The 23,209-nt window shown below is 36.5% G+C and overlaps 1 protein-coding gene across 4 annotated transcripts in view; it reads left to right on the plus strand.

Moving 5' to 3' along the window:
• Positions 1-23,209, plus strand: part of PCDH9 (protocadherin 9) — a 675,647-nt gene that overhangs the window by 43,138 nt on the left and 609,300 nt on the right. The gene's annotated exons all lie outside the window — the stretch shown is intronic.

Raw genomic sequence — 23,209 nt, forward strand, 5'->3', positions numbered from 1 at the left:
CTATTTTCCTTTTTTATTATATGCCCTTATGTATAATAACATTGTATAGAACATGCTTTTAAAATCTATGTGTGGGTGTGTGAATGCATATAGTTTAAGTGAGATAATGTGTTTGGTGTGCCTTACATTTTATCTGTTCAGGTAAGTAATTTGCCTACCTTTTTTCAGGAAAGTGTTGCTTTGTTTTGTTTGATCTGTTCCCATAAAATACTAGCTCATCTCAATGATTTTGCAGTTTTTGTTGTGTAGGCATTGTCTCCATCTTCTAAATACTGAAGACTTTAAAACCCTTTTTTGTTGTTTTTATTTTCAAGATGAAGCAACAGTTATCACATTCCCATTGATAATAATAGAGATTTTGTGTATGATTGCTATGGGAGCTGGCATAGTGGTGTAACACATCTATCTAGATCATCCAAATGGCATTCAGATTCCTCCCAGAGCATGCTGGATCCATGTCCAATCCCAATTACACAATGTAATCAGATAGTTATTACTAACTGTACTGGAATCACCAACTTTTTGGAGTGCTGAGCTGATAAGCATACAAAGAGCTAAAATATCTTTGTAAATAAGCATTAGAGTTACTATGTTTGGGATATTATATGTCTTTCTTGATATTTATTTTAATTTCCATCACCCCAAGTTGCACACTAGATATTTTAGAGAGTTAAGATTGTTGGTAATTTGATCAGAGAAAACTTACTGTGAAAAGCCTGTAAATTCATGTAACTCTTCTTAATGACTTTGCTGTCAGTGCCAGTAGAAAGTCAAAGATGGCTTTTCTAATTGCCAGCTCTGTGAATACAGTATCTGAAAATCCATGTTTCTGACTTTTACATTTATCTTACCAATAAAAATTCCGCAGTTCAGATTTAGATAAATCATTTTGATGATGGTGCATAAGATAAAACAGAAATTCAACTGACTTTTAACGGAGGACTGATTCTGTAAAGGTAAAAACTTGGTATTTATTGTTAAAGGAGACTTGCCTGACTCTTAGAATAGCTGAGCAGATAAGTCCTTATGAGGGGGAAGGACAAGAATTGGTCCAGCAATGACTTTGCTGAGTTTATTTTTAAATATATGTAAAATACCTGACCTTAAGCCTGCTGAAAAGAAGATCTGCTCTAATTTCAGCAGGCTTTGAATGTTGGGCTGATTAAAGATTACAAAGCACTTACTTCTCAGTTCTTGTAAGTACATTTATGAGAATTTCTAAGGTTCTGCATGTACAATATGTACCATTATAATACCCTGCTGAGACAAGACACTTTGAATCTGTCCTCCATCATACTTATTCTGACTCTGCAGATGTGAGGTCTAGTTACAAGACCTGGTCTTGCCTTTTTCAACTTTAGAAACATATTCATTGTATTTTCAACTTAATATATTTCAATGACAGTATTCTGTAAGAAAATGCATTTTGAAATCTAAATTGCCTAACAAATGCACAAGTTCTTTTTGTGCTCTTAACTGGAGAATCTGTGAATTGAGTGTACAAGGAAGGTATGAAAGGCAAAAAGTCCTTATAAATAAACCTTTATGCTTCAAAAATATTTTGATGGAATCAAACACTTCTTTGAAACAAAACTCAAATATGCATTTGATACAATGATTTTTAATGATGGAGTCCATGGGTGTCTTGAGACATCCCATTTCCCATTTCTTGGCAGTTTATACCAATTGATACTGTGTAAGTCAAATCCATCAGAGGGCACCTTTCTGCAAATTTCTATGCTCTGCTTATGCAGAGCTCCCTAAGGGCTCTGGGGACACAGGAGGAGAGATGTTTATTACGAGCTTCATTTATTGAAGAAAACAGCTCATGCATTTAGGGGGAGGATCACAGAGACACGGTGAAACTCTGAGAAATCCCTCAGCTCTAGATTTTAAATCTCCCAAGCTTGCTTGTTCTTTTATTTGTCTGTCATTGTGCACAGAATAGCATGACCATTGTTTGCCTCCAGAGCCACAGCTGCCAGCAGGGGATAAGTGAGAGGCCCATTGCAGCAGAGGGGAGGGGAGGATGTTTACACTGACCCAGCCTGCCTGAAGTTTATGCAGGAGGAACTGCAATTAGGGAGGTACAAAAATGTAAAAAGAGTGGATTTCTTGTCTGACAGGGAACTTTCTTAACCTCTGTCTCTGTCTTTCTGCCTTGCAGAGTGAGAGATTTTCCACCTCTCCACTGGATTTTCTTTGGCTGAAGCTGAGCTCATCAGCTGGCTGGCCCTGGGGAATCTGGTGAAGTGTTAAAACAGGCCAGGTCTGTGGCCCAGTGGGCAGCTGGTGAAATTTCTGCTTGGCATAGGCAGTGGGGGCTCATTGTGTCTTGGTTGCAGTCATACTCTACTTCAGCAGTGTCACCTTAGAGGTGTTTCTCTATTAGTATTCAAGCTGTTCTGAATATGCCAAAAAAAAAAGAGTTCTTCTGTAGCTTCACTTCCTTCATTACTGATGGCCAATACAGATTTTGAACCAATTGCTTTGGTTCATGCAGGCTTTGGACCATGTGCTTCAGTTTCTTGGGAGTAGCACACCTTTGAATGGACATCCCAGGAGGCTGGGTGGCACATATTGTGTCAGTCTTCAGAAAAGTATAATTCACCTTTACTTAGTCACTCAGCAACTTCAGTGGACTCTTATCATCCCTCCTGGACACACAGCAGCATAAATACAGCAATCACTTTACTCCTCAGCTATACCCTGATTATTGCCGTGGGTGTGCAAGGAAGAGGGAAAACCCTGCATGTAATCTCACGGACGCTTCAACTGCAGTTTAGCCTTTTGTTTGTTTGGATTACCAAATACTATGTGTAGAATAGATAGTACTTTATTCTCTCATATGCTAATTTATGTAAGTATGTGAAGTTCTACATGGAGGCGCAATCAGCTCATAGACAAGAACCATGTTCAGGGTGGGGATCATCTCAACTGAGCCTCATTTTCTGCAACTGACATATTACACATGAGCTTTGTATATAGTTGTAAAGAAACAGAGCATAGGGTGTCACACATCATTTGGCATTTTTAACAGCACCAGATGACCTACACTTCCTTATTTTGCTCCACCAACTATGCATACTAATGCTGTGGCAGACTAATATTCCTTGCAGGATCAGATTATTTGAATTTGATATTTGATCAGAGAAGGAACTAGTTCAATGTAACACATGTATGTCATGGAATGTCTCCAGGGAATGTTAATTGCTTTTACGTAAAAAAGTTTAAAGGTTGGGTTCTTTTTTTAAAAAAGCTGTCTGTTATCTAGAGCAGCTGTGTTATCTGGAAATGTTTTTCTTTATAGCATGCATGATGTTTCCAACTATGCTACTAAAACCAGTGTTTTTATTAAAAAGCACAAGCTTTTCTTCAAATCAAATAACTTTTTTGTCTCTCTGTATTTTTTTTTCCAAGAATATTTGTCTCTTTCATACCTGACTATGTCTTCTATTTGCCTATGGTTTTTCTCTGCCAGTCTAATCTGTCTAACCTATTTTAGGCTTTTACAGCAGGCTTATCACTTCAGTATCTAGGCATTAAATGCTTCAATGCATTTCTGAAGGCTTTCATTTTACTTAAATGCCTTTGAACACACTTAGAAAGTGTTATTAATTAGAATCAGCAGCCCAGTACAACTTCAGGTACTAATTAGGTATTGCCCTTCCATAAATTCTTCATAACTTTCCTACAAACAGAACATTTTAGCTAACTCAATAATTTTGAGATGGAGAAAATCATTGTATGTGTTTTTGTCAGTCTTTGCTGCATACGTATTTGATATGACATGGTTAGATTGTGCTTATATGTAGAATACAACCATAAATCTTAATAAATAAAGTTGTTTTGGCAATTACAATCCTTAAATTCAAAGGGAATTTAATGAAGACAGTGAATTTTAAAAGCAATCATCCAATGACAGTTTAATTCTAACATTTTGTTTTCTTTCATGTTTGGTATGGTTTAAAGGCTTTTATTTGTTTGTTGCTTTTTATCTCTTTTACTTCATAGCAATAACTTGCCTAGAGTATTTTATACAACATTTCCTTCTTCAAAACAGTGTGACTGTACTTATACAAGTCCTGTAATTTTCAAGCTGAAAACTCAATAATAGGATGGCAAATAAAATGCCTAACCTTTTATGTGAGTATGACAAATTATTTAATGCATCTAGTATTATATCAGCATTTCTAGCAGAAAGCCCAGTGAGCACGAATTTAAATATCTCATAAAATATTTTGATGTTTATTGAAAGCTGGGAACTCAGGGAACTCTGGGGACACATCCTGCCTCCGGAGGTTTGGTGTCTGGGTTGGTGCTAGCTATCTACCAGATGTAATCACACTTTGCTGGCCTTTTCACACAATAAGGAATGGATAGTGTTTTCTCCTGGTAGTGGTTCAGATATAAAAAAAAAAGTCGTATATGAGGAACTTAAGTTGCATACATAAATTCTTTCTTCGTTTTTTTGTTTTTTTGTTTTTTTTTTTTTTTTTTTTAATGTGATTGAAGTACTTGCAGGACACTTCAAGAGACCATGTGCAGTTAAGAAAATAAATGGTTCTAATGCTATAAACGCAGTGGGGAAAAATACAATACATGTTAAATGTGATCTGGTTTACGTCTGATTCCCCACTAATGGGTTTGAATAATAACTCCTCTGTCTTTCGTGCTGTAAATTTTGAACTGCATTTTTTAACTTTGAAATTGTTATGATGAAAATGAAAATTGGTTGTTGGATAGAATAAATGTGTGGCTATTTATGAGATGAGGCTGAGAGAGATTTGTTTAACTCAAACAATAATCTTTCATTTGTACCACATTAATCTTTACACCAGAATTCTATTTCTGCATTGCACCTTTCTTTTCTAGTATGAGTGCTCAATATTGTTTCCTCCAAATAATTTTGTGAAAACATGAGCCGCCTTGCTACATTTGGAAAACACTTCATTTCTTATGATCAATTTTTATGACCTTTTCTTTCAAATAGGCTCTATATTTCATGTACCTCATAAAGACAGACAAATGCAAGTATATGCTATGATTAAAATTTGCAGTTAGTATAGTTTAGCCTCTTGACAAAAGGTTAAAATGAACAGGTTTTTCAACTTATTTTACTTTCCATTACTTAAGGGACTGAAAAGAGAAGTGCATATACATGAATCAACATTACAGTAAGGGATATCCCCAGTGTTTAAAGTGAAGCAAAAGAATTCTTCCTCACCATAGCACTTAACAGTCTTGAAAATTGTAGGATATTCTTCCCATTATGTTTACTACAAAGAAATCAAGGAAGGACCTTACAAGACTTTTAAACCTTGCTTAGATTTTGGCTAGAAATTCAGCACCAGCATTTGTCAGGAATGGACCTGCAGTGTTTGCAGAGGCCATATCAAATGACATCAATTGTAAAACCATATGTAAAATTGCATCTATATAATACCTGGAATTAATTTATGAATCTCAAAGGAAAGTGGCAGTGCACTTGATAAACACAACTCCAGAGCAACATGCCAGTTCCGAAGATGACTGAAAGGTTCATCTCAGCAGGCTGATTTCTGTACCTGAAAATAAAAGTATCATAGGCTGGTAGCACAGTGATTTATGAAATAGAATGGGAATCGAATCTCAGATCTCAGAAATCTCCACATAACCTCTGCACATCTACAGCTATCCCTGAAGTCATGATGCTGAATCCTAAAGAGCTGGGAAAGAAAGCAAGCTTTTGTCAGAAGTAGAGCCTTTGCTATTCTTCAGGAAGGAAGCTTTTGTTCAGCTTAGTGCAGTGAGTTACAGCTCAGCAGAACTTTTTGTACTTTGTTTTTGGCTGACATTGGACTGCAGCTGTGATACAGATACCTTTTCAATGGATCTTTGAGGAACAAAATGAAAGGTTGAGACAGGGCAAATATTTTTATGAGGTCCTCGGGGAAGTTGGATCCCTGGAGAAAAGGAGTGATGATCAAAAATTCACATAGTAATCTGACATTCACTGTTTGCTTGAAACCTGAACTTTAAACTAAAGGACACGCAGGTCGCAGTTAGTACATGCAGTGGCGTGACCACAGCATCTCTCTTCTTTCCTCATTACTTCCAGTAGAGCATCCCATGTACACAGAAATCTATAGATCCCTAGAGACTCAGATTGCTGTGAAATAGCCACTCTTCTCTTAAACCATATTGGAATGAGTTCTTCTGCCAGTAGACCACCAACTCTGCACTGTCATTCATACACAGAGCCTTATATGAAGGAGTGATCTGGAAGTCTGAGCTGGTATGTACCAGCCACAGTAGAACACGCTCTGCGTGCTTCCAGTCACGTCATTTGCCCTTGGAGCATCTTTTACTTCTTCTGATGCTCATAATTTATGCTAATGCCCAAAGGTGACCTATTTGTGTCAATATGTACACTTAATGTATTTTTTTATCTATATATACATTTCTGATAAAATTGAACTTTGTAGCTACACTGTAAGAACGAATGGAAATTAGCTATGTGAAAAGAAAATACTACATAAACTGTCATCTTAAAAATACCTGACACACTTTCAGAAGAATACAGTTGCATGTATATTTTAAACATGTGAAAACTCTTTACTGAAAAGTGGTGTTGGCTGATGACAGGAATGCAATACAGTTTGGGACTAATGAGTTCTCTAGAGGTGAAGATTATCTATGTAATTGGGAAGAAGGTTTTCTTTCTTAAAACTGATTGCTTTATTTATTCAGTTTAGCAGAACAAGTCTTTATTGCCTGAATTGCATGTAAGTCGTTCGCTCTGCCCTTTTTTATTCAACACAGATTTATCTTGCATTTGTTTGGGATTTTTTACACCAGAAAATACTTTTTCTAAAGGAAAAAAAAAAAAAAAGAAAAAAAAAAGAAGAGTAATTAATCTGCTTCACCACAGTTGAACAGTTCTTGAGTTGAACTGTTAGTTCAGATTGAAAAAATAAACCTTCCTTCATTTAAGAAAACCATTTCAATTTTTAAAATGCATACTGTGAAAAATAGGTTTTTTTAGCTCAATCCAAATCCATCTAAGCTTTGCAGGGTCGCTTTCCCTCAAGGGTGGATGAAATTCCTTATATTTAATGGCAAATAAGTTAAAAAATATATATGTGTTCAATGCTTCATGTTTTGTCCAGAGCATGTGAATGGCACCAGTCTTTTCTCCTGATTTTTCCAGGGATGCCTCAGTGAGAAGGATGACAGGTCTAAGCATCCCATCCAGAACACAAATTGTTAGCCTCTCCATTGTGACTCTTTGCTCCTGGGCATTACTGTCCTCGTAAACAGATGTTTGGAAATTTTGAGATGAACGTGACTGAAAATTATTCCCTTTCTTCTCTGTGTAATAAATACCAAATATTCCAGATAACAGGATGTTTTCTCTCTCTGTAGGCATTGCTGACCACTGGTGTAATAAGGTTCTTGATTACTTATGAAAAAGGGGACTTTCATCCTCTTTGGTTTTAGGTGTTTTTTTCCCTTCTTTCTTTAAAAATAGATTAAAATACAGTTTTTGGGTTTTGATGACAGGAAAAACATATTAGTTTTTCAAAAGATTCTCACTAGAATGCTACAACTTTCTGATGTCAATCAGTTTAAAAAGTTCTAGCCAATTTTCTGTTTATCTTGTACAAATTAGAAAAGAAAACAGCTCATAGCATCATTCCTACTGTCATGCCTGCATCTAGCCCACTATACACATAACTCATTAGCATGAAGAATTTAGTGGCCTGAGCTCTTGGATGAAAAGCAGTAGCTGTTCAACTCCTGCTGTCTCTCTCAGACATTCTCCAGATAATGTAGTACCTCTTAGCTGGCATCATCCTGAAAATGTATCTTGGATGGATTTTTATTTTCTAAGTGATAGTTTCCTGTACAGTCTGCTGTATCCTGGATCCAGTTCAGAATGGAGGAAGGTAATTTATCATTCTTTAGACTGATTTCATAAGATGACATAGGTTGGCCCCAGTGAATTCAAAAATGCTGCAACATGACCTGCCAATGCTGCAATGTCTGCCAATACTAGCACCTGGAAGTGATGTCCTTGCAGTGATCTTATGCCCAGTAAATTAGGGTTTCTAGAACTCTCCAAAGGACACTCATCTTCCAGTCTTCTCCCCAGAAGCCTAACCCTCCAAAGTCAGTACAGAAACAATGGCTGTTTCCAAAACAGTGGACCCAGTGGCGACATGGCCATTGCAGCTTGATGGATGACAGGTTGCAACTACTGTTCTGGACTGTCACTGCAAGGTACTCACTTCCTAAGGGGGAAGATTGCCTTTTAAAATGCTCAAGTTCTCTCTGTCCCTATGCAGCCCAGAAAGGAGGGAACATGATTGCAGCAAAGATGACTTTTTAAAATCTGACAAGAGAAGAGCATAAAGGCTGTTGTGTGACTAACAGTGGCTATGAAAGATCTAAAAGATCTTTTCTAGTTCTGTGACTAACAGTGGCTATGAAAGATCTGAAAGATCCTTATCCACAGATTTTTTTCTCCTAACAGGAATTAGAAATGATTGCTTGCAGTGCTTTTCCTTATATGGCAGAAAAACCACCACGTGTTTTGCTTCCCAACAATTTTGGCATGTATCAATTGTGGAGCTGGCTCAGGAACAGCTTGTACAAGGGAGAAAAGTAAGACTTAGCCCCAGCAAGTACCTGAACACTCTTTTACGTTCACTTGGCATGAGGATGATGGTATTTTAACTTGACATTGACATGAACATTTCAGTGGCTGGACACTAAGCTCTCTGATAAAGCCATTGCCTGACTAGAAACAAGGCTCTCATACACGGCAGCCTCTTTATAGCAATTATAGCAAAAATTAACCTTTCAAAAATTAAGTTTCTGTTTGAGGGCCCAGAACAAGGAGTGAAAACAAAGATTAATTTCCCAGCAGCAATCTAAGTTCTTGTCTTTTCAAGAGAAAAAAAAACACAGACAGGATTTTATGAACAGTATTTAGTTGCATGTGAAAGAAAATGTATCTTTTAATTTTCCTATTTAGGGTCTGCTTCCAGATATAGACAAAATGATGAGTCTTATATGCAGAAACAAACTTTGCCTGAAGTTTGGAAAATTCAAAACAAAATAAAGAAATAACTGACACAAAAAAATAATGGTATTTAGAAAACGACGAACTCAGTTTTTTAGGAATAGATTTTGACAAGATCTGGCTGCCTCATTATGCTTAGTATTTTTGGCACACCATTTGAATATAGTACTCTTTCTGAGTGCACTGCACAAAAACATAGCTTTGATATGCTTTAGAATGCCTGTTCCATGGTTGTCTGTATATTTCTTAGTTTGGCATTAGCTGCCATTGTAGGTTTTTTCAAAATGTACATGCAACTCTTTTCATCTGCCTCTCCTTCTTCCTCCTCTTTGTTTCACTTCCTTTGGTTATAAGCATTTTATATTAGATTTCTGAATCTGTTTTACTATATTAGAGCAGCGCCAAAAAGTGATATCATCTGGAAGTTAAACAGAGACATTATGTATGTATTGAAATTATTCTCAAGTCATATATTCCATATAATTTATGGGGGGTATAAAATGGGGGGAATAAAATTTCTGTCATGACTTGTAACTAATGTGCAAAAGACTTGCTTTGTCAGACAGTAAGTGATATGCACAGTGCGAGCCCATCATATTTAGGTTAGCAGTTTGCAGTCCTTTCAGTTGTTTTTGATTTTGTTTTTGTTTTTGTTTTTTTTTGTTTTTATCTGAAGGTTTATTACCAGTTTGCTGTACATTCATCCAGTTATTTCGGTTTCAGTAATCTTATCTCTGAATGTATGGTCTTAAATCATTTATTAATCTGAAGATTAATCTGCTTTTAAAGAGAATTTTTTCTCCTGATTAGAATCAAGAAAACCCAATTCCTTGCTGCTTTATATGAATGGAAATTCTTTTGATCTGTATGTGATGGCAAACTAGGATTTCTGCCAGTTCCCTTGATTGTATTAGAGAAATTCCAGACAGCTAGAAAATAGTAGTGGCTTAATGCATGTTTAGTATTGTAAGTCTCCTATTGATGGTGCATTAATAGCTGTCATCAGAAGTATCGTATAAAACTGTTGGTGTCAGCAGTGCTATGCCTAATGGCAGTCTCTTTGTGAACAGGTTACAGAGAGAGGTGAAAAAGGATAGATTATTGGTTTAGATCCTTGTCTCTTATTTAGAGGAAAAGAGGGGTGAAACTGTCACTTTAAATAATAGTTTTCTACTTCAGGAGATGGTTTGTTGGTTATTCTGTCTTCTTGTAATACCAAAGTTGATTTTTGTGTACTGGAGACAATAAATGTAATGCGGGAGCCTGATGCATATTCATAATTTTGCTCTTAGGCTAAAGTGCTTTCCTTGTAAATTCATCTAGCTACAGATATTGTAAGCACCAAAAACAATTACTTCACCCCATCAGATTGCTATAAAAGAGAATACCATTAAAATCCTTGTTCTGTATTTATTGTTCTAACAGTGAACAAGAAGAACATTCTGCTGAGATACCAGTGCAAGAACGAAAATTAGCATGCTTTTATGCAATTATATTTGACAAAGCTGGACACCTTTTTTTTTTTTTTTTTTTATGTGTAATGTAGTAAATTTATGTACTTATCAAAAACAATTCATAAATCTCTCCAAGGCTAAATTGTAGTAAAGTGGGAAGGCTAGGCAAATTTAGAAAAAGAACAGCATGCTTTCCATATTCAAAGAAAGACATGGAAATCAGAAAAGAATGCTAATTTTTTTCCAGTTGTTATTTCTATTCCCTGTTTTTTTCACTGTACAACACCTAGAAATAATTCATTGGTTGGATTCTACATAGTGTTCAAAAAGATTTGTCCTGCCCCCAATACTTATATATAAAATAGAATTCAACTCTGTATAAAACCAAAGGGATGCTGGAAAACAGGAAAAAAAATAAAAAGAAAAAAAAATAAATAAAAAGTAAAAAAAAAAAAACCTAAAGAAACTCAGGAGTTATTTTATGGTAGAAGACACTTATAAGTGAAAATTGGAGAATAAAAATTAAAAAAAAAAAAAAAAGAATGGATTAGCTTTCTAAGAGAGTAACTAGGAGACATTTCATCAAGCTTCATACAATAGAGATATTTGTTTGAAACTGAACAGCATACAGAAGCTGGGCTCACAGGCTTATCAGCGACAGAGGTAAAACTCTCAATATGAAAGAAAAATGATGGAATGGTGGAAGGTCAGTAGTGGATTTTCTTGAACATTAAAAAAATAATTTTTATGGCAAAGTAAATAATACAGAGGAGACAATCTTTAAATGGAGTATAAGGCAAGGAATGAGATTAAAACATCAGACCAAATCAATTATAATTTGCATAAATAGGATTTTACATTTGTAGGACAGCTGAAGTGTCACAGTGACAGTTGTTGTGACAAGGGGGCAACTGTGAATATGTGAGATGGGGACAGCTATGTGATGACTTTTTCATTGTACTTTGGGAGATGCACTAGATAGATGCTGGCCTGGAACTTTTCCAATTCATGGAGCTCCCACACTAATTATACCACAGTGATCATTGATTCATTTTGCAGTCAATGGACAGAGGCACCTCCAAAGCACCATCTATCCTAAATCAGGAAAGCAAAGTCAATGAGATTAATGTGTGGGGTTTTTTTTTTTTTTTTTTTTTCAGGGATTCTTGGCCTTTTTGCTATTCCAGGTACTTTAGGAACTACCCCAGCCAGTAAGATAAACACCTTGTCATAACATTATGCAGTAGCTGGATGGTGAATACCAATAGTTTAATAGTGAATGTAGAGTTTACTGCAGCACTGCCAAAAGACTCCACACTATGTTAAAATCTTCTTGTGCAGGTGCTGTAAAATAAAGCCCTTTATACAGTCATGTATCTTTCTGTGCATGCATCATGCATCTCACTTGGAGACATCTAAAGCAGAAGCCTTGAGGACCAGAAGCTTTATGAGGTGAACCACAAAGAGCTTTTGAAATGTTTTAAAGTAGACTGAATTGTGTCCCAAGATGTACACAGACCTTGTTTCTTCTCCATTTAATGGTATAAATTTCAGGAACTGTTTTTCTGTTTGTTAATGCAGGTAATGTGAACTGCTGCAAAACAAATTGCATTAAATACATTTGTACATCATATCAGATGAAAAATCTAATTAAAATTACTTATTTGCCATGAAAAAAAAAAAAAAGAAATCATGAGGAAGAAAATTATTTTTAAATTAATGTTTTTTATGAGTGCTACCAGTTTAGAACTGGTATACAGATTTATTATCTGAAGTTGTCTTTTTCTAAAAACAAATTGCTCTAAGCAGTATGAAAGTGTCTATGAATAAGTACTTGCAGCTGAAGAAGAGTTTAATACACATGGAAAGAATGTATTTCTAAGTATCTCCAAGGACAAATCCCTATTTTTACACAGATTTTCACATTTTATTTTTTCCTGCCTCAAGTAAAAAAGATTTGCTCAGGCAAATTAGAATTTTCGTATGTAATTGTTTTGGTGTTTTTAAAATTAACCTCAGGACAAGGTAATTTCCTATGCAGCATTGGACTTAGGTCCAGCTTACTGCTTTGTAAGAAAGAGGCTGTATCACCTGGATCTGTCTCTCAAAGAAAGACTCTCCAGAGGCTGAGCCACTACATGGTGGTGAGGAGCAGATATGTCATCTGGGGAGGCATCAGAAGTGTGGTTGGAAGCTGTTGTTGCCCTTATCACTGAACTACCTCAGCATGATAGCTTGAATTTATTTAACATTGCTGTCTTCTGTGAATTAGGATGTTATTGCCCTTTCCTCTGGGCTGGCAAACATGCTGGATTAAGTGACTTGGCAGAGATGACCTAAGAATTCTGTACAAGTAGTAGAAAACAGACACATGAGTCCTTAAGCCTATTTAGTTGCTTACCAAATAAGCTCATTAAACATGCACCTCCCCATCTCCCCCCTCTCCACTTTATTTGCGTTCATTAGGGCAGGTGTCTCAGTAATGTGCATAGAGAAAAGCTTTGAACTCTGCTGAAGTTGTGGTTATATGTCACATAATTCCTAGAACCCAGAAGCAAAGATATAATCTTACAAAACTGGGTAATTTTGGAGGACACCTGCTACTTGGTGCTATATCTATGAAAAAGAAAGCCAAACCTAACTACCAAGGAAAAGGACAAGCATGAAGTACAGGGCCACGACACTGGAAATCCTTGCAGTTAATCCAGCAGGAAGCAGACATTGTCATCTTTTTGCCATGGTTCTTTTTGATATTTAAATTTCTCAGCTGTTTTGTATGTCAGTTTTAGAAAGAACACGTCAAATTCTGGTTTGGTTTCTCTCTTCCTATCAAAGCTTCTTGCCCAACACATTCCCATCTCAACATTCTCTCTGCCTACACATGCATTACAAGGTCTCCTTCAGTGGTAGGATGCATTGCCAATGATCTGTTCCCTCATGTCTGTCTATGCAAGGGCTTTTGCTGCTGCAAACACTTTTTGGTTTTTTAAGCAAATTCTTGTCATATCAACAGAGTCTGCCTGTGTCAAAGTGGGACTAAGAAGTAAATTTGATTCTGGATGTCCATATGCAGTAGAAGATAATCTGAATTTTGGCTGCTGTTCTTTAGCAGTACTGGACATTCTTTATTATTCCAGATACATTTTGGACATTAACCTCTATTGCTTTAGTTACATCTGTACTAATGAAAATTACTGTAAAAGTTTCACAGCAAAAACTATCACTAGTAAATTTAAGATAGGGGAGCTTTCAGTTCAGTTCAGTGTTGCTAATAAAATCAATGATACAAGAAATTAAAAGAAATTACATCTTCTCCGTGAAGAGGCTATAGTGCAACTAGGATAGTTACAGTGAGCTACTGCAGCCATTGTCAAAAGCTGTTTAAAATAAGATTAGATCATTACATTGTTGTACCATTTTCAGCTGGCAAGTTGTAACTCTGTTTTATGAATGCTGTTTAATATACAAATTTCACTGGAACTTGAAGGAGACAGTAATACTTGTGATGATTTAAGATTAGAAGTATTTGGATAAACATGGATGCTAGTTGTAATAGATCTGAATTGTCACCTGAGATTACATAATCTATAATTTCACTGAAGAACTGCAGATAACAGTTTACAATATATTTTCATCTGAGGTCTTGTCATTGTTTCCTTTAGTAAATAACCCTCCTCTGTATAGCAGAAAAAAAAGTTTTATTTTTTCTTAAGGACATGTAAGGTTTATGGAAAATAGTTATTTTCTATGTAGAAGAACTGCTATTATTTGCTCATTCACTTTGATTAGGGACGGACAGTTATGATCTTCACGTACTTATTTATATTTAATGCAGTTTATTTCTCCTTCATGTTCTGGTGTTGCTAGAGTAACTGCATTTGTGAAAACTTGCAGTTAATTTAATATCATTTGCCAAAGTTAATAAAAGCACTCAAAAAAAATTGCTTCTTTGTCAACCTATTCTAATGATGCTGGTGACTAGACAGGTCATGTCTCAGCTTCCAGAATCAGAGGGAGACATGAAAGGATTCTGGTAGGAAAGTATAATTACTGTGTAAGTGTTTTTGCAGAAGTGTTTTTGCAGAAGTATTGTCACATGAATTTCCCAAACAATTCTTCAAAACTTTACTATTAAAATTTAACGGCTTGTTTAACAAATATTTTCTGTTTCAGAACTCATGAGCCAGGTAGCTATTTTCTCTGCTCAAAGTGGCAGTCTCCTTGACACAGGAGATCCTTTTTTCTCAATGTATGATCACAGAGAGCACCGCAGACAAATGAAGGTATTGTCACTTTCCATCCCCCTGCTATGCATTTTGGTGGCAAGGCAAGGTCGCACCTTATTTTCCTCCCTCACTCAGGCCTGTAGCCTTTTTGTCAAGGGCGCTGAAGTACATCCAAATTTATTTTCTGATGCAGACTCCTGCTGGCTGAAATCTAGGTCTAAACCTTGTGACCTTCCTTCACGTGCATTCTCTCTGCTCCTCAGCAGCAGCACTGCTCGGTGCTGAACTGTGAGGTTGCGTGTCGGCTGCTGAGAGGCGCATGGCACTGGGCAGGCTGGGCTCTGCCTGGAGCTGTTGTTAGAAACGTTTCTTACGCAAGAGCTCCAGAGTCAATGCGTTGCCTATTTAAAAATAACATATTCCTCCAGGAATGCTGAGTTATTTCAGTAGTGATCCAGCAGTGTCTCCTAGGAGAGGGAAATAGCTTCCTGAGGTCACGGTCCCTCTCCTGGCAGTGGACAGCAGTGAGTGTCCAAAGAATGGCATGAAGGCAGGGACATCACAGAGGTGACCTTCTGAGGTGGGGCGGTTATTTATTTCTTACTGCTCCATTCACAGCAGTAAGTTAGCAGCTAGTACAGGTAGGAATCAGCTCTCCTTCATTTGGTAGCAGGGGCAGAGGGAGTTAACACAAAGTAATGGGAAGCAGAACATGAATCAAGCAGGAGAAATATAGCTTAAGTATCAGAGAAACTACTTAGCAGTAAGCTGTATTACAGAATCAGGCAGATTCCCAAGGAGAGATGACGGATTTGTACTGCTTGTGGCATTTAAAAGTGAGCTGCGCACAGCACATTAAATACATTAAAAGGGATCTCGCTGTCTCTAGCAGAATGGCAGATCAGATTAATAGCTCTAGATACAAACATGTTGCTGTCCAGACAAGGATTTAAATAATTTCCAGAATAGCTCAAATAAACACAACAGAAACTAAATCCCTTTTCTTCAAAATTGTAAGAAGAAAGTTTCAACTTGTTTTTCTTGTTCATCTTGCAGAAATGACCTTCCTTCTGTGAACCACAGTTGTATATTTTAACTTTTTACACTTGTTCAGTGTTATAAATTTGGTTTAATAATCTGTATTTAAGTGGATGCTGAAATACGTACTTTTCATATATATATATATGTATATGCATTTTTAGAGAATTAGATGACTGAAAACATGTTGCATCATTTAATTTAACAAAACTAAATTACTATGTGCTTATTCTAGGCAATACTAAGTGGTATGTACATGGGAGTAACATACTGTTCAGTTTAAGTAAGAATTTAAAAACCTGGGCTTTCATTTTAACCACTTGAATAGACCTGCCTTCTGTCTTTCAATGAATACTTTGTCCAGAATATCATACACACTCCACTGAATTAAATTCTCCATAGTCTGGAGCACTTACTTTCAAAAATATTTAATATGCAGCTGCCTGCTAACATACATTTCAAATCTCCATGTGAAGCTATGAAGTAGAAATAAGGCACTTATTGAAAAACTTCACGACATCATACAATTTTGCCATTTAAGACTGTTTAAAGCTTCAGGCACTTAGGTAACTTAATTTTTATATGAGGGAAGAAATAGGTCTAGGTATTCAGAAGAAGATGAAGTCAGAGAGTGCTGTGCCAGGTGTTTCGGCTGTAGAAAAGCTTAAAGCATGGAAGGAGCAATGTAGCAGCAAAGCGGACCTGCTGAATAATTCATCACTGTCTTACACACTTCTGCTGCTATACCATTATTTAGGAAAGAATATGATATTGTTATTGATTACAGCTGTTGCTGACACGTTTCATTTGCTGGGAGATGTGTGTGCATGCTTTGTATTTCCAACACTTTCACCATCACCAGAGAAACTTATGTATGAGCTCGATTAAAATTTAAGAGGCTGGATGTTATACACACGTGTACACACATACTCAGCATTTATCCCTAACACTCCCAGTTTGGGCAGGGTGAGCTTGCTTCATGTGTCAGAGGAGCAGCCTTCCCACAGATAGAGATTTTGAAGTGATGAGAAGCATTTCTTAAGCAAGTAAAAGTAACTTTGCCTTTACCAAAATACCACTGGGAGATCAACTCCTTCATTACACCAACCCACCGCCCCACGCAGCCACGGGAGCACATCCCAAAGGACCTTGGAGCATCCTCTGCCTTGAGAGGAGGCTCTGCTGTGCTGTGATCATGGACAGACCCATTTACACAAGCCAAACCCCAAGGGTACCCTTTCCTTAGGCTGCTGCAGTTACTGGTACAAATGAACTTTTGCCTGAAGTTGGCTAAAGGCCAGAGGAACTTGATGGCTGTTGCAGCTCGTAGTACATCTTATTTGAACAAGGAAATGCAATCCTGTTCCTCACATACTTGAAAACAAATACACATGTGTATATATTCATGCATATCTACAAGATTAAGAGAGATAAGAGAGAATTTAATATCAGTATGAACTATAGATTGAAATGTATATAGATATATGCCATTATTTGTGCTTTCAGATTTACACTGGAGCATTGTGAGACATTTTTAGACTTTTGATGATTTTTAGACCTCTGAAACAGTGAAGGATATTTTCCTCTGTTAAGGAGAGGGAAAGTCAAGAAATAAGCCAGAAATTTTTTTCTGATTTATTTGGTTGCTTGATTAAGGAGCACCTGGTATAGATGAAAAAGATATTGTGATAAAATCTATATTGTCTTGAAAGAGTATTGAGAAGATTCCAAGTGGTTATGGTGAGCTCTGTCTTAAATGTTGAGCTTGTAGGGGATTCTGTGACAAATTCTGAACAGCACAGAAGGCTGACAGAAAATAAACTGTATCCTAGAGAAAATGCTTTCCTTACCTCTCCTTGTATGTCCAAATCCATTTAAAAAAATAAAAAAGAGGTATAAACAAAATCCAAGGAACCCTGAACACTTTAGTAAAAGAATAATCAGATTTCCTTCCCTTGATTGAAAATCTACTTGGTGGAAATAAAATTTGCTTTCTACCAGATGTAATCCTTGGTAAGATACTGATCTGTTGAAGTCAATGGCTGCTCTCCCAATGATTTCAGAGTAAGGGCTCACTCCCAATGGCCAGTTTTCTCAGGTGGCAAACAGTGATTAGATTCATAAATATCTGCTTCTGCTCAGATTTTGGAAGAGCCAGTTCACATTTAGCCGGTCCAGAAGCTTAGCAGATCCAGAAGCTTAGCAGATTACATGATCCCCCAATATATCAGTCATATATACAAAGCATATCCCTGTTGGAGATGCAAGCTGATTTGGCAAAGCTTGAATGTCTTTAACTCTCTAAATACTAGATGAGGATTGCTCAATAGAATATTCCATAATATGACTAGAAAGTGTTACAGGTTTGTTCTTGTTCTCTCTCTCTCTCTATCTTTCTTTCTTGGCCTAGAAGAGATTTTTTTTTGTTTTATTTTACTCCTTACAACCTATATGACAAGACTGATTTTAAATAGATTTCTTGTCACCTTGTCACCTTTGCAGGAACTCTGTATGGACATTGGATCAATATCTGAATAGAAATCTTTAAAAATCATTCTTCAAAATGTTTGGCCCTTACTATGGTAAAAATGGGTGACTGCTGCAGGTTTAAAAATAGGTTCTTAAAGGCTTTGATGCTTTTGCATCAAAGATATCTCTTACTTCTACTATTTAGTTATTGTGTTTTACCGAACGGAAATCCATACATAGATTTAGTCATTGTTATGATTCTTGGCAGCTAGTAACACGAAAAGCAATAAATCTCTGAAACTTATCAAGAATGTTAAAAGCTACAGCTTATCATTATTTATTGTCTAGAGATTTTGGTATATCTGATTAATTTTCAAGATGTGTGCCAAGAAAAAAAGAAGAATGCAATGTATCTTTTACAGAATGCTCAGCAAAACTCACAATAATATGGTAGTGATTAGTGCAGAGCAATGCTTGCAGCAGTCATATAGTGCCAGTGATTATATTTCAGATCCACTATAAATGCAAGCTGTTCCTGATGTGCTCCTCCAAAGTAGGACAAAATGTTCTCCATTAGTCTGTTGCCACTTAACATCTTTCTCTACGTCATGTCTTGATTTTTCTCTCATGCCATCTGCAGAAAAAAACATGTCTCTCAACCTTCTAGATCCTGAGATGGCAATATTCAGAGCTGTAAGAGGAATTAGGCTGTGTGAGGAGTGAATCTTGTCATGGTGGTTTGCAGAGGCTTTTAAAAATATACAGACAAAGAACAAAGCTGACAGAATTTTTTTTTTTTTATCTTCAGTAAAAGCAATTCTATCATTGTTCACATATAAAATCATATATAAAATTCACATTTAAAATTTAAATAATATTCTGTGATTTTGATCTATTTTTTGCTACCAAAATATATGAACATTTACCTTTATTCTTAACCTTGGTCATTAAGATTCAGAGCAATGTGAGAGCAGAATGCATTATGGACCAGCTGAATGTACCTTTTCTTTTTCTAGAAATGAAAATATTTCATAAATATTTATACACAAATATGTAGTCTGTCAAACATGATCATGTGTGTGTATATACACCCTGTATTACATGAAGAGGGCTCCCACTACGTAGAGAGCATTGTGGACTGTTGTGACAATCTGCTTGTGTCCCTTGCCAGTGTGTCCCCTGAAGCAGAATGCTGATGATCTGAGCCTGGATCCAGGTGTCCTACTGGACTGACACTGTGGTGCTGAGCATTTCACAATCCCTGGCTGGTTTCTGCAGCTGCTTGGTACATTTTCAGCTGCTTTTATAAGAGGTGAAGAAAGAGCAGGAGTATGTTTCTTCTGTGGGGTAGCACTGGGACCTCTCAGGACTTGTTGGTGATGAACATGGAATGGGAAAAGTGCAGAAAAAAAAAAATGAAGTACTACACCTAAATTCACTTGAGCTTTTCAGATAGAGGAGCACTTGTGACCTAGTGACACAGTGAATGGTGGCTATTTTTAGTACATGCATTGCTTCCTGACATGATAATGCTGTCTATGCCCTAAAAACTAATGCCAAGAAGCTCATGGAATTATTCCATCTATGAGAAACATGGCTGGTTTGGAAAAAAATTAGAGGCTTTAGTGGGGCTCAAGACTGCACTCTATGATGCGTGACAAACTTGAGGCTTCTCAGTAAATTGTAAGTGTCATGATTATAAGGAAGCACCTATGGACAAAGAGGCGTAGAAGCTAGGAAATGGAATGTCTTTACCCTCTGTTGACAGAGGGCAAAAAATAATGGCAGATGCAACTAAGGATCTCATGACAGACTGAGACATCATATGATGTGAAGTTTTGTTAAAGCCAGTGAAAACTGGTGGAGCTGTGGACTGAAGGCATGTCTCACTCGCCAGTGTCCCCGTGTCATGTGGCAGATATCTGAGACTTTTAACATATAGAGTGTTCTGCTTTGGTTCTTTTTCTCTGTTTCAGGCATGCTCCCTTTTTCTCTCCCATGTGGCTTCAGTTTTGATTTTCTTTTTACAATGAACTTCTTCTTTTGCTTAACAGTGAATTTATTAACAGCTGCTCAAATACTTTCCAACTTCCACTCCAGGTATTGGAGTTTTTGATGTTGGCTTTGGTTTTGTTTAGTTGTTTTGTTTTGGTTTTGGGGTTGGTTTTGTTTTTGTTTGATTTTGTTTTGATTTGGTTTGGTTTTATGTTTTGTTTTGGTTTTGTATGTTTGGTTTGTTTTGCTTTGGGTGGTTGGTTGGTTGTTTTTTCTTTTTTTTTTTTCTTTTTGTTGTTGTTGCATCTTTCACACTGGCTTTTTAATCTGTGAGTTTTTATCGCTGCTGCTTTTTGCAACTCTCACTGGCATCACCGTTTTCTTTTTTCCTATTCCATTTTGCTTTCCATGCTATATTTCATTCAGTAGTGAGAAGGGAGATTGGCAGGTATTTTGTGCCAAAAATTGAAGAGTTGGAAACAAAGGGTTTTGCAGAAGTGGATAGAATTATTTATTGTGGGGAAAAAAAAAATCTCAGTGATCTTTTCAAATTAATTGAAATACCTTCAGTACTGGAAACACAAATATCAAAATGTTGCGGAAGAGCTTAGCCTAAAGCAGACTGATGCCAATAGAGGGATCACAAGTGACTTATAGTCAATTGACATTAAAGCTGATTGAAATCTGTGACACTTCTGTGAAAAAGATGTCCCTCTCTCTGGGATTAACTAGCCTTAGTTTATATTTACAGTGTGAATACAGCTGCTGTTGCCATAGGATATGATTGCCTTTCATATTCTGCGATGCACTGTGTCATGTATTGTACTATATTATGTAGCATAGTTTTAAAGATTTTTCTGTTTTCCATCTTCCAGTTAAGAACTGAGACATTCTCTGCTTCTATGGCTTGCTCGGGGTAAGATGTGGATGTCTGTTTCAGAGAAAGGACTTGAATTTCAAGTTGTGAGTCAATGCCTTAGCACTCAAACAGTTGCTACTCTCTGACACCTGTCTAGTAGTCAAAGACCAAAAATGTGAAGAGTAAAATGTCTGTAGTATACCAAACTTTATACTGAATAAGAAAGAGAGGGAAAGAATTAACCTAAAAAAGGACATCCTCTAAAATGTTCTTATACTATTGAAACTGGGCCACTTGGGCACCCAGGGAGTCAAGATTCATGGATTTAGGACAGCAAACATGAAGGTGCTTGGTTGTATATCCCCATAGCTGAACAACTCACCAGGGATACAGGAGTCTTAGAGATCTGCTCATTTCACTGTTCATGCATTTTATAATAGAAAGTTGTCAGGTAAAGAAAAAGAAAGGAAGAATAATGGAAATGAAATCACCCCTTCCTCTCCCTGAAATAGGCTCAAGTTAAATTTTAGGCATAAATATAAAGTTTATTTTGTGTTACTCTCATGGAAAGTAGATATCTAAAACTGCTTGAATAAGGTATTGCAGACATGCTCAGAAAAAATGCCTAGAACATGGTGTGCTATGAACCCATAAAATAGATAGACTTGATCAATTTCTGCATTTTTAATTCTTTATGGAAATATTTTCATTTGTATTTGTTTTAAAGAATACTATTTGTTCTTGCTGAGCATAAAAGAGGTACAGTTATATAATGTAAATAACAACTGTCTGCAGTTTACCATGTCCTCCTGAACATGATGAATAATGTGTGCAAAGAAAAAATATGCTCAGCAATAATATTGTCTCTTTAATTAACATCACATCAATATGAGAACACTTCAACATGTGTCTTCATAGATATGATTCCCACAGAACTGTAGAGAAGAAATGTTACAGCTTTGAATTCCACTGTCTTATGATAAAATATTTCTGGAATAAAACTGAATTGGTTGAAAGCCGCTTTGCTTTCTTTCCACTGTCTTCTATATCCATGTATACCTGTAAGGTATTTTTTTCTATTTTATTGTGGTTACTCCTTTAACAATTTTCAGCAAATATTCCTTTGCCAGTATTCTTGACAAGTTTTATTGCTACACTTCAACATCCTCCTCCACTTAGGGGTAGAATAATGTCAGTCATTTAAAAAAATAAACAAGGTAAATGTCATTTCTTTTCTTATTTTTCCTTTGACAACATGCTTTTCTCTGTTTTAACTGTGGAAAAAAAAAACTTTTTTTTTCTTTTTTGAGGGTGGCCCTTTTTTGGAACAGTTTATAAAGAATACAGCATCGTGGATTTTAAGATTTGGACAAGGAACAGCATAATCTTGATGGCCACAGTGAAGTTTTAAGCAGTGACTTGAGTATATGTGCCCCCCATTTACATGACTCTGTAATTTTAAAGGTTGCAAAATATTTCTTAATGTCTGTTTCAAGACTAGTAAGTAGGATCATTGAATCATAGAATCGTTTATGTTGGAAAAGACCTTAAATACTAGCAAGTCCAACCATTAACCTAACACCCCCAAATCCACCACTAAACTACATTTTTAATCACCACATCCACATGTCTTTTAAATATCTCCAGTGTTGATGATTCCACCATTTCCCTGGGCAGCCTGTTTCAATGCTTCACAACCCTTACATTGAAGAAATGTTTCCTAATACCTAATCTAAACCTCCAATGGACCACCTTGAGACTGTTTCCTCTTGTCCTATCACTTATTTATTGTTATCTAGGACAAGAGACCAACACTCACCTCACTACAACCTCCTTTAAGGTAGTTGTAGAGAGCCACAAAATAAAAATAAATAAAAGAGCAAAAGTCTGTTATTTAGCTCAGAGAACAAGCAGTATGTCACAGTTCACATTCATGCAGCTAGATGGTCCTAAAGGCAAGATGACCACTGTCTTGCAGTTTGGGAACTGTCTCCATTCCTAGGTAACCCCTGAGCTACACAACAGTATTTTCTATGACAGCAGTAGATGCCTTAAAACTGTCAAGGACTGTGCCTCTAAACATGCTGACTGTGCCCTA

This window comes from Vidua macroura, chromosome 2 (assembly GCF_024509145.1).
Source record: "Vidua macroura isolate BioBank_ID:100142 chromosome 2, ASM2450914v1, whole genome shotgun sequence".
In the NCBI taxonomy this organism is placed as follows: Eukaryota; Metazoa; Chordata; class Aves; order Passeriformes; family Viduidae; genus Vidua; species Vidua macroura.